This window comes from Lygodium microphyllum, chromosome 14 (genome assembly GCF_053477565.2).
Source record: "Lygodium microphyllum isolate KBCC chromosome 14, Lygodium_microphyllum_v1.1.10, whole genome shotgun sequence".
Taxonomy (NCBI): Eukaryota; Viridiplantae; Streptophyta; class Polypodiopsida; order Schizaeales; family Lygodiaceae; genus Lygodium; species Lygodium microphyllum.
Window position 1 is genome coordinate 107,823,969 of NC_141148.1, and position 12,002 is coordinate 107,835,970.

The following is a 12,002-nucleotide window of genomic DNA, read 5'->3' on the forward strand; positions in this document are numbered from 1 at the left end:
TAACTAGCGAGATTGGAGATGTATATGATGAGGAGCTCAGTTCAATAAACCCCATCCCCAGTAACTCTTTGACTTGCTTTGCATCTTCTTCATGCTTACACTTGGAGAGTCTATAAGGTGGCTTATTCACTAGCTTAGAATGGGGTTCTAGATCAATTGGGTGGTCCACTTGCCTCTTAGGGAGAAGGGCTATAGACATATGAAATAAATTGTCATAATCCTTTAGTAAGGCATTCAACGTTGAATTCTTAGATACATGGGGACTGATGTGAAATTTCCTTATTCAAGTGCAAGACAAAGATTTGTGAGCATTTCTTAAACTCTTATTTAAGTTGTTGTGCTATAACTAGTTGAAAATCAGCATTACCATAAACTCCCTCTAAGTGGATGAGTTGTCCATGTAGAGCTATGAGAAGTCCATAGAAATTTTACCCAAGTGTGTTAGCCAATCACAATCCAAGACAACATCAATGGGGCCCATGTTTAATGCAATTAGATCAACTAATGCCACATAGTTTTTAGCCGAGCATATGCAATCAGTCATTCTGTAGGGAAACATTTCAATCAATTAATGGCTAATTTATTGACAAAATTGTGTGTATTACCACTATCCAGTGTTGGAATGCATGGATCTGAGCATGCCTATGGCAGCTTGAAGGTATAGAGTGAACTCATGAAGACATAGAGTTGAAGGTAGAATGCCACACAAGTGAAATAGGTTCCAATATTGAGACTTGGAATCATAAACACAGTCTTGTGTGGTTGCACATTGACTCAGTCACTTAATTGAAAGGACAAAAGTACCATCATATATTGCTTGAAATGAAAGGCAAGTACAATACTTTAAAGGAAAGTCTAGGCAGCACATCCTCCTTTTGTGCTTATTGGATTCTTGTCATGAGTCCTCACTGCTCCATCTAAAGAGATTGAAGTAGGTGTGATTGCAAATATCTCAACACCCCTCCTCAATCATAACCAAGAGTACAAAGTGTATAGAGGCTTTTCTGAAAGCAACACTTGTAACGTGTGGGCACACCATAAACATGGCAAAACACTAGAGGCTATCACAAAAAAGGCTAAGTGTGGGTACCACAAACATGGTGGACATCTAGAGGCTGTAACAGGGGCCTCACAAAGTGTATAGAGGCTATAGTACAAGGCTACATGAGGAGTTTACAAGCTTATGATAAAGACATTTGGGCTTTAGACATTACATGGTTAATACAATTTATCAGAGTAGGCATAGAAGGATTGATGAGGCTTTTCCTTCTCCTGGTGGTCTTCTTCTTCTTCTTCTTCCTTTGTTCCATGGTCTTCTTCTTCTTTAACTACATCAAGATAGGCCTTCTGGGACCTTTTTTTGGCATGGCAGAACTTCTTGGTATGTCTAGTCTTTTTGCAAAAATAACAAAAAAGTTGGTCCTTCTTTCCTTTGTACCTGTTGCCAAGATATAATGCTTGTTCATCTTTAGAGGTGCTTGGTTCTTCCTTAGTTTTTAGCTTCTTTTTCTCCTCTAACAGTGATGCCTGGATATCAACAAGCTTAGGGTTTGGCATATTGATTAAGGTTGTTGATACATTGTTATATTTAGGAGGCAAAATTTTAAGAAGAACACAAATGCAAACATCTTCTTTCATTTTAATGTTGATTCCTGTAAGCTAGGTTAGAAGTCCTTCCATGTAATTTAGATGTGTGGCAAGTGATGTGTTGGACTTCATGTCAAGCCTAAAAAATTCAATCAAGAGACCGTACTTTGATGACTTAGACTGTGCACCAAACAAAGTGTCAAGTCTCTTCCATGTATCATGTGAAGTATCACAATTATCCACATGGTGGATATATCTGTCATCTAGCTCTAGTTTGATAATGGCTTGAGCCTTATCATCATTCTTTTGCCAAGTGACTGCCAGGTCCACATCACGAGGCTTCTTTTCTTTGCCACTTGTGATGGCTTAGAGACCCTTCTTCATTAGGATAAGCTTGATGCGGGTTTTCCAGGTGTGAAACCCAACCCCTTTGAACCTGATAGTTGGAGAGTCTTTTCCCATGTTGGAGTTGCAAAGGCAGTAGCAAATCAGCTCCAAGAATTCTCAGTTTTTAGCTCAAAGGTTGATCTCGAGTGTGCACAAGTGTAAAGAGACATTAGATGAGTAGTATCAAGAGATACTAGTTATGACAAATGGAGTGTTGCTTGCTTTGTTGGACTTGAGGTCTTCAAGAACCTTCAAACATGTTAACCCCAAGTCGAAATGGCAAAAAATGGCGGAAAATGAAGGAAGAAGCGGAAAAAGCGTGGAAGAAGGGAAAAGACATGCAAGCGATCTCTAAAAGCTAAGCCGAGACCAAAGGCACAATTTTAAATGAAAGGCGCCTAAAAAAACTTGGAAAACTCTTGTAAAAGAGCACCAGACTCCCTCCTGTGCCAATTGTAAAATATTAGACAAGCATAGGCTAGAGGCGTAAGGCTAGAAGAGGGAAATGGAAAAAAGACCTTGCCACAATGGCCGGTCATGTAAAAAAGGGGATGGGTGCCCATGGGATTTTAGGGTTTGTATATAAAGTTCAAAAAGTGAATGGAAACTCATTCTTTGGTGTGTGGCTAACAAGAGCTCTCTTCTTCTTATCTTCTTCTCTTCTTCTTGCTTGTGTGTGCTCTTGAGAGAGGGAGTGTGAGAGTGTGAGGGAGTGAGTGTGTGGGAGTGAGGGATCAAGAGGGTGAAGCTCTTCAGCATCTCCTCTTCTCTTCTTCTCTTCTCTTCTCTTCTCTTCTCTTTCTCGGGCGTGCGGCTATGGAGAATGGAGCTTGGAGATGGAGGAGGCTTGAGGATGCTTGAGCTAGCATCAAGAATCGTGGAGCTACTGAGGTGTGCGAGGGAGGAGGCTACTCACATCGGCATCAAGGTAAGCTCACTACATTCGTAGGATCGACGGTGCATCGGCTAGGTGAGAGATGGCCATTAGAGCTTGCTTGAAACGCTTGAAACAATAAGCGGTTCGTGGGTCTTGGTGGTTGAACAAAGGCTCCCACACTTTGGTTCCATTGCCGGGACCAACGGATTCAAGCTTGAGCACTTGCGCGCCTCATATCGAGCATCGAAGTAGGGGATTCATCCCGGAAACGGAGCTTGAGATAGGTAGGAAGTTTTTTGATCTTCAAAACAAGTAATTATTTTGGGATATTTTGCTTGTGTGATGATTGGAAAACATGGAGAATTTATTTCAGTTTTTTGCCTTCGATTTTTGTTGCATTTAGCGTAGGTTAGAATTAGGAAATTGAACCGGAGAAGGGTAGGGTTTACTGTTTCAAAATAGGGCAAAATAGGGAAAAAATCTTGCAAAAATTGGTAAAACGCTCGCTAGTGATGCCTAAGATCGGCAAGTGAGTGATTGGGGGCATCAACACCACATCCGAGAAGGGGTATAAGAGCCAAGAGGTCAAGGGAGAGCTCATTTGTGCCATTTCAAAGAGAGAGAGAGAGAGAGAGAGAGAGAGAGAGAGAGAGAGAGAGAGAGAGAGAGAGAGAGAGAGAGAGAGAGAGAGAGAGAGAGAGAGCTCTAGTCTGCATCGATTCGATCGCATCACCGACGTGCTTACCGGCCCGTTCAAGTATATGAATCTCTCCCTCTGCTCCCCTAGATAGGATCTGGAAGTGTATGGCCATTATGCTTGCTTACATCTTGTGAATTGATCAAAATCGTGTTCGTGCGGTTTACGCACGTCGCGTTCGGCTCGTTTGAGTGGCCTTTTCTGGGCCGAATCCCACAATCGGCCCTCGGCCCCTGTCACTCGGCCCACTTGGCCAAACCCTAGTCGGCCCTTGGACCTTTGGACCGGCCCTTGGATCGATGTTCGAGTCAACCCATTCGGCCCGTTCGAATCAAACTTTTGGCCACGTGGCACATTCGGCCTCGGCCCGCGTCCAAACAACTCGTCTCTGCCTCGGCCCGTCCGAATGACCCGTCTGAGTCTCAAATTTGGCCCTCGGCCCGTCCGAATCACCTTGTCCAAATTTTCCATTCGGCCCGTCCGAATCAAAACAGTCCGAGTCAAATCCTAAAATTCGGCCCTCGGCCCTGTGCCTTGGCCCGTCCGAGTGACTTACTCGGACCCTGCAATTCGGACCAGTTGGTCCGAGTGCAACTTTTTATCAAATTTTTCAGAAATTGGACCTGACCCGGCAAATACGCGGCAGCGCAAACTGTTGAAACCCTTCGGGCGCTTAGAACTTGATTCTGGCACACGTAATAGGAGAAAATCGTAGCACTCATCCACTTAGCAACTAGAAGTAGGCAGTTGCGAGACCCAAGGACTTAGACGCGAACTGCTGAGCTGCAAAACCTGACCGATCGAAAACAAACAAGGCGACATATGAGGAAAACCCTAAACCCTAACAAAACGGCCAAAAAATTGATCTACAAGCCTATCAGGCCCGAAACAAGCGAGAGTGTGTAAGATGCTTAGGAATTGCTTGCTGCACTCACATTGAATTTTTGCACTTGAAGTACACTTAAGAAAGCTGAAAGCCTGATTGAGCACAAGTGTAGAAGAAATGACACACGCACCGAGTGATCATAAATTGAGGTTTGTATTCAATAACTAAAGGAACTCACTTAGATAAACCACTCAAGGAACCCACCAATAGGAGAGGACCCAAGTCATAGACAAACCATCAAACCGTAGATTAGGACTAAGCAAGGAGTGCCAACGACGTGGATTTAACAAGTCTACTGAACCTGATCGACAACTTGGTGGAGCAAGACAACTCGACAATGGTAGAGGAAAGCTCAGACCGCTGGTCTAATGAGGAACTTGATTTGAATGTCTTCCTAGATGCTATTCAGCAGCTGGTAAGCAGTTACGACGCACACGCCCAGTATGAGCACTGCGGTAGGACAACAGACACTATCATCGCAGATCTAGAAGAGGAGAGAAAGCTAACACACAAAGCATTGCAAAGCATAAACGAATACAATAGGGATCAGTAGGCTAGAAGCCAAAGGCAAATTATAGAGTTGTGCGAGGTGCAGCGAGTGTTGAACTTAGCAGGTAGGAACCGAACAGATCACGAGAGAGCCCTAGAGGGGGACTTGACGTTGAGCGAGCTTCTCATGAAGCGACTGCTAGATAATACGGCTGCAGAGCAAAGTGCCGAGGCACTAGTGACAACACTGCTCGTAGGACTAGGGGCAAACCAATGCTCAAAGAGCCAGTCCAAAATACCGATCGTTGCCAAGCAACTCGACAAGTACCAACAACCCCATGACGACCCATACAGCTTTGTTGAGCAGTTTGAGCAAGTCTGCGAAGCCAATGGCGTCAACAACCTAACTCAACGCTCGTAAGCGTTCGGGCTTTGCCTAGGTGGTAAGGGAAGGACATGGTATACGAGCCTAGATGTTGTAGAGCGAGCCAACTTCAATGGCCTCAAGGATCTCTTCATCAAGAGATTCGCTGAGCCCAGATACTCTGATAACCTACTAGTACGTTTGATGAACGTCAAGTAGAATGAGGAGGACATCCGCGATTATGTAACCCATGTGAGGAGTCTCTTCAAGAGAATTCCCTCTGGGCGAGAGACCGACTGAAAGAGCAGTTTTGATTGTATTCATGAGCGGAATTCGAGACGAGGAGCTATATAAGGCTTTGACAGGCAATTCAAGCTTGCAGTGAGACGCGGTAGCTAGAGTGTTTGAGGAAGCCATTAGAGTCGATGATCAGCTGAAAGAGCGGAGCTCTAGGAGCTCGAATGTAGAGGAGACCAACTCACGAGGTTCAGAGAGAGCGTCACCCTCTAGTGAGCGATCAATCCCATCATCCCAAGATAAGGGGAAGGCCACCGAGACAGACCAATGCTTGGCTAATGCCAAGATAGAATTAGCCAAGTTGCAAGACATGTTGAGACGACCAACGCGCCCGCACGTCCAATGTGTGTATTGTGGCGGAAACCACTTACCAGCCGAGTGTCAAGACCCTAGGTCAAGACCTTGTGCTAACTACAGTAGGTTTGGCCATGACGTTGTGCAATGCAAATTACCAAGAAGACTTCCATACTCGCAACCCTACGGCCAGCCTTACCTAGCGAACAGGCCGCGGCCATTCCTTGGAAGAGGAGTTCCATTGGCCCTTCTCATGCCTAACGATATGAAGCCAGTTGTTCCTAGGATGAAAATAAATCCTACGGGCATCCCTAGACCGCCTGGTCCTTACGTGACCCATCCACTGAGCGATGCTCCAGTCCACTACGTGGAGGAGCCAAATGAGGAAGAAACTTACATATACCCTTACGTCTCGCATGACAACGAGGGCAATGCTGTCCTCATGGACTATCAACCCGTGTCGGTGATGGTGTTAGGAAGAGGACGAGGTAGAGGCTTAGGAGGGTAGATGCAGGATCCATTCATCTGTTGGACTTGTGGTCACCCCGGTCATGTCTCATCACGTTGCCCTGAAAGAGAGCAGCAAAACAAAGACAAGGCTGACCAAAGGTGCATAGAGTGTGGAATCACCCATCTCTTCGTAGATTGCCCAAAGCGAAAGCCATCTTCTAGCTTAGCCAACGTACCATCTGTCCCATTGGGGCTGTTTGGTGTCAAAAACCTCGATGGGGAGGCCACACCTATCCCATTGCGGGTCATGACCCAAGCCCAAATGAAGTAGGCCGGCATCTCTCTGCCAAGACCTAGCAATCTTGACGCAACCTCGATAGGGAAGAAAAGCCGCAGGCGGAAAAAGAAGAGATCAGAAGCTAAAATTGCACTAAAAATCGAGAGTGCTATGACTTTGCCTGCTGGAAAGAAGGTTTTAGACGCAGAGCCAAAGACTTCAGCCCCTAAGACGGTCGAAAAGGGAAGTGCTATGGTAGGGGAATACCCGCATCCGAAGCGATAGCTAAAGGCCATTGAACAGGTGAAGGAATGGGTGAAGGAGGCTCAAGAGCATCTCAAGGACGCTGAGCCCATCATAGAGGATGAGATCGATGATCTCTCAAGTGTAAGCATGCCAATATCATAGCCTCAACCTAAGTCGGCAGAAGCAACCGCGCCACAAGCAGTGTCGCTAAGACCAAGCCTTGATGCTACAGAGCTGCAGATCAATCACGGCCATTGGCCAGGACAATCCAGGTTAAGGGAGAGACGAGCATCTAACAATCTCCTGACCACGCTAGTGACTACCCTTGTAACACTTAGCCTGGGAGATCTGCTTAGGCAGCATCCTACCCTATGGCAAGATCTTAAGCAGTGGGTCGAAGGGTCACGAGAGCAGGTCATGGCAGACCCTCAAGACCATGACGCAGAAACACAAATACCGAGTTTGACGCTGCACTTTGTGCCTAAATCCTTACACGTCAATGCCTTCTGGGAAGGTTCTGAGATGCACACAGTCTTACCGGTCCTAGCCCTAGGCAACACAATGAGAAAGGGAATTGTAGACACGGGAGCTAGGGTTAGTGTGCTTAGCCACGCAATGCTTCAGACTTGGGGAAACCCACATGTTGAAACTGCTAGGTTTAATATCACACTAGCGAATGGTATGAGAGTAAAGCCATTCGGGGTACTTAAGAATTGGCTAGTGAAGATTGCAGGCGTCTAGTTCTCTGTTGACTTATAGTCATGAAGGGAGTGGACTACGATATCCTATTAGGCCGACCCTGGATGCGCAATGCTAGAGTCATCGAAGATTGGGGTAATGGCTTGATCTTCCTTGGCAACAGAACGGATGATGTAAGGATAGAGATGGATACTTGGAAGACCTCACCAGTCGACCTAGACGCCATCTCTGCTATGCTCAAGGGTAACACTCAGGTCAAGGAGTCCTATGAGCCCTTGACCAAGTATATCCCATGCCTAGAGGATGAGCGGGATTGGATGCACGTTCTTGCTACAATCGACCTGCCATTCTCAGACCATGAGGTGTATGAGCAAACCATGGAAACGATTGGCAAGCCTAGCAACACACTCTCCGTACCAGTCTGCATGATGGTAGGAACCCTTCAGGGAAAGCCTAAGCCTGTCAACTTCCAAGTCCCAACTAACAAAAGGGAACTCCAGGAGATGTTGGAATACTTGACAGACAAGCTAGCTGGCAAATCAGCTGCAAACTTCAAACCACTACAGGATCTCTTAGGTGAACCCAAGTGGCAATGGACCAGAGTGCATGACTTAAACCTCACGTATAACTGGGCCCTACTCCCTGGCCAACGACAAGAGGTGTACCAAGCCCCAGGACTGATGAAGAGGATTCTAATGACGAATACGAAGACTGCCAATCCTTCAGTGATGGAACTGAGGGTGAAGTAGATACCGTAGAATACGACACTGAAGGACAAGAAATAGAGCAAATACGAGCAGACTCTAAGCCGCAGAAAAGAAATATCTTTAGGATAGAGTGAGGGTTCATGCGCATGGAATGTGACCTCGCTTGGTTGGAACACATAGGAGCCATAGACCTTGAACAAGCAGGCTTAGCTCGACACCAGTCCTTAGGACAGAATCACCATCTGAACTACGCATACTAGGGGAGACTACCTCTTTTAGCAAAGACGAGGAGTTTATCTTTGAGTCGGAGGTTTGTTCGGACAGTGATCCAGAAATCCCTAGGCCTCCCACGACTAGACGCACAAAGGGGGACCTACCCGTCCACCTGAGACGCAGATGGTTAAGGCAGGAAAAGGTAAAACAACCTAGGGATACGCGAACGAAAGAATAGAGAAAACCATAGGACCTCCCTAAGCGCTTCACGAAATTCAAAAAAGGGGATAGGGTAGTAGTTCTGTTAGGTGCCAAACGTCAAGGACAAAAACCAACGAACCAATCGAGGGACCAACCAAGGTCAAGGAGGTGAATCTGGCCTAGGAAGGGGAAACACCCTGACCAGTCTTCATTGCCGACGACTTGACTGAGGAAGAAAAAATGAGTCTTGTCGCTCTCTTGCGAGAGTACATAGACGTATTTGCCTGGTCCTTGGAAGAGCTCAAGGGGATAGATCCGAGTGTCGTGACTCACAACATACCCATGACGCCAGACGCAACACCGGTCAAGCAACGACCGTACCCTATGAATCCAAAACACGCTCATGCTGTCAAAGAGGAAATTGACAAGTTGATGAGAGTAAGATTCATTTACGAAATTGAGCACACAAACTGGGTATCACCCATAGTCATCGTGATGAAAAAGAATGGACAAATTTGAGTGTGTGTCAATTACAAGAAGGTAAACGCTACTACGGAGAGGGATAACTGTCTATTGTCGTACACCAAGCACATGCTTGAGAGGGTGGTAGGCAAGGAAGCCTACAATTTTCTGGACAGCTTCTCAGGGTACAACTAGGTGCAAGTGCATCCTGCAGATAGGCACAAGACCGCCTTCGCCACTAAGTGGGGCATCTTTGCTTGCATAGTCATGCCCTTTGGGTTGATTAACACCCCTACCACTTTCCAACGCCTCATGTGCACCATCTTTAAGGATATGCTTCGTAAGGAGTTAGAAGTCTTTGTCGACGACATGTGTGCCCATTCAACTTGGATCGAACACTTACACAAACTCCGTGCAATCTTTGAACGGTGTCGCTTATATCGTCTCTCCTTGAACCCTTAAAGTGCCAGTTTTGGGTAAAGCACACATGCATCTTAGGGCACGTAGTGTCGAAGAACGGCATTGCCACTGACTTCTCGAAAGTCAGGGTTATTGTTGACCTTCCATCCCCAATTAATTACAAGGGAGTTCAATGCTTCTTAGGCCATACGGGGTACTATCGGCGGTTTGTACTGAACTATGCGTTGATCGCCAGACCATTGTACAAGCTGCTGATTGTCTTTGAGTGGACCGAGGCATGCCAACGAGCGTACGAAGAATTGAAAAAGGCTCTAATCACAGCACCAATTCTACGAGCCCTAGATTGGACCATTACCTTCCACGTGCACATCGATGCTTCTAAGTTTGTCGTGGGGGCAGTGTTGTGCCAACCTATTGAGCACAACTTAGATTATCCAGTGAGCTTTGCTAGCAGACAACTCACTGAGACAGAAATGAACTATTCGATAATAGAAAGGGAGGGATTAGCCATGGTGTTCGCTGTGAAGAAATTCCAGCATTATCTATTGGCCACACCCTTCATCTTTTTCGTGGACCATCAAGCCCTGCTCTACCTAGTAAACAAACCTTGTGCTACAGGACGCATAGCTCGATGGCTCCTTCTGCTCTTGGAATTCGATTTCTCCGTGGTTGTGCGGAAAGGAAAACAACACTACATGGCTGACTACATGTCATGCATTCCCACGGGAGAAGCAGCTGGATAAGGCATCGTTGATGAATTACCCGACGCCCATCTATTCCACCTGTCTAGCGAGAGAGATTTATTTAAGGCTGATCTTATGCCATATTGGGCAGATGACATAGTCCAAGTGCTTGAGCACGGACTACCTAAGCGACCAATAGAAAAAGCCTGACTTAGGCACTTGATCCTTAAGATCCAACCCTATCAGCTGATTGCAGGCCAACTCTATAGGCTGGGGCAAGATGGATTGCTGCGTAGGTGCATATGTGAGCGTGAGATGCACGGTGTGCTCTCGGAGGCACACAACGGCATTGCGGCAGGACACTTTAGCGGAGACACGACAGCACGGAAGATGCTGTAGTCTCAACTATGGTGGCCCATGCTTTTCCGCGATGCCACGCGATTTGTCAAGCATTGTGATGAGTGCCAATGGACAAAAGTCTTGATTCGCAAGGATCAGATGGAGATGACCCCAATTATTACTCGAAAACCCTTCGAAAAATGGGGAATCAACTTCATAGGACCCATTAGTCCTGCGGCGCAGTACTCACAAGCCAAGAACATCGTTGTAGCCATGGATTACCTCACAAAATGGGCAGAGGCAAGAGCCACACGTAAAAATGATACTAGGATGACTGCCAAGTTCTTATGGGAGCAAGTGTTCTCGCGACTCGGCTGCCCCATCGAACTGGTCAGTGACCAAGGCACGCACTTCATCAACGAAGTGATTGTGCATCTCCTGTCCACCTTTCTCGTTATCCATCGCAAATCATCGCCATACTACCCTTAGGCGAACGGTCAGGCAGAATCCACGAATAAGATTCTCGTCAATGTCTTGACCAAAGTAGTCTTAGCCTCACATAGTGACTGGGACAACAAGCTTATGGCAGCTTTGTGGGCTTACCGTACAGCTTATAAAATGGCTGTCCGTCAAACCCCGTTCAGGCTGAGCTATGGAACAGAAGCAATCCTATCCTTAGAATTCTTTGTTCCTAGCCTGAGAGTAGCCCTTTAAGAACGATGGGAAGGGAAGGAGGCGTGGACGCAATGCCTGATCCAGCTTGAACGCCTATCAGAGACCCGTCTTCTAGCCACCCATGCACTTATATGTGAGAAGGCCCGTCGCAAGAGTTGGCTTGACAAGCATGTCAAGCAGCGTGACTTTCTTTGAACAGGGCGACTTAATGCTCCTCTACTCTATTAAGGGAAATAAAAAGAAAATGAAATTTCGAGGCCTTGGACCCTTCAAAGTTCGTTCGATCAACTGCACAGGCAATGTCGAACTTGAAACCTTAGACGGTGAGGGAATAGGCTTCTTCAATGGTAGTCGTGTCAAGAAGTACTACCCTCCCACCCATCCTTTGCATGAGCCCTCGATGTTAGAACTGCCTGTCAAAGTACGAGTGGCCACAATCATTGAGATTGATGATGAGGATGAGGAAGCCATAGAGCCCGCATACCTCCATATAACGATCATAGCAAAACAAACCTGCACTTTCAACACTTTGATCGATGATGGAGCAGATTTCAATGTCCTAACTCATGATCATTGGACCAAACTTGGCAGACCACCACTTCAGCCCACGAATGCTAAATTAAGCCCATATGGGGCCCATTCCTATGCACTCCTCGGCAAGTGCAAAGTAGCTGTTTCTATCGAGTCTGAGACTGTCGCAATGGTTTTTTACGTGCTGTGAAATGCTAAAGATGCAGGCATGGAGTCACTGC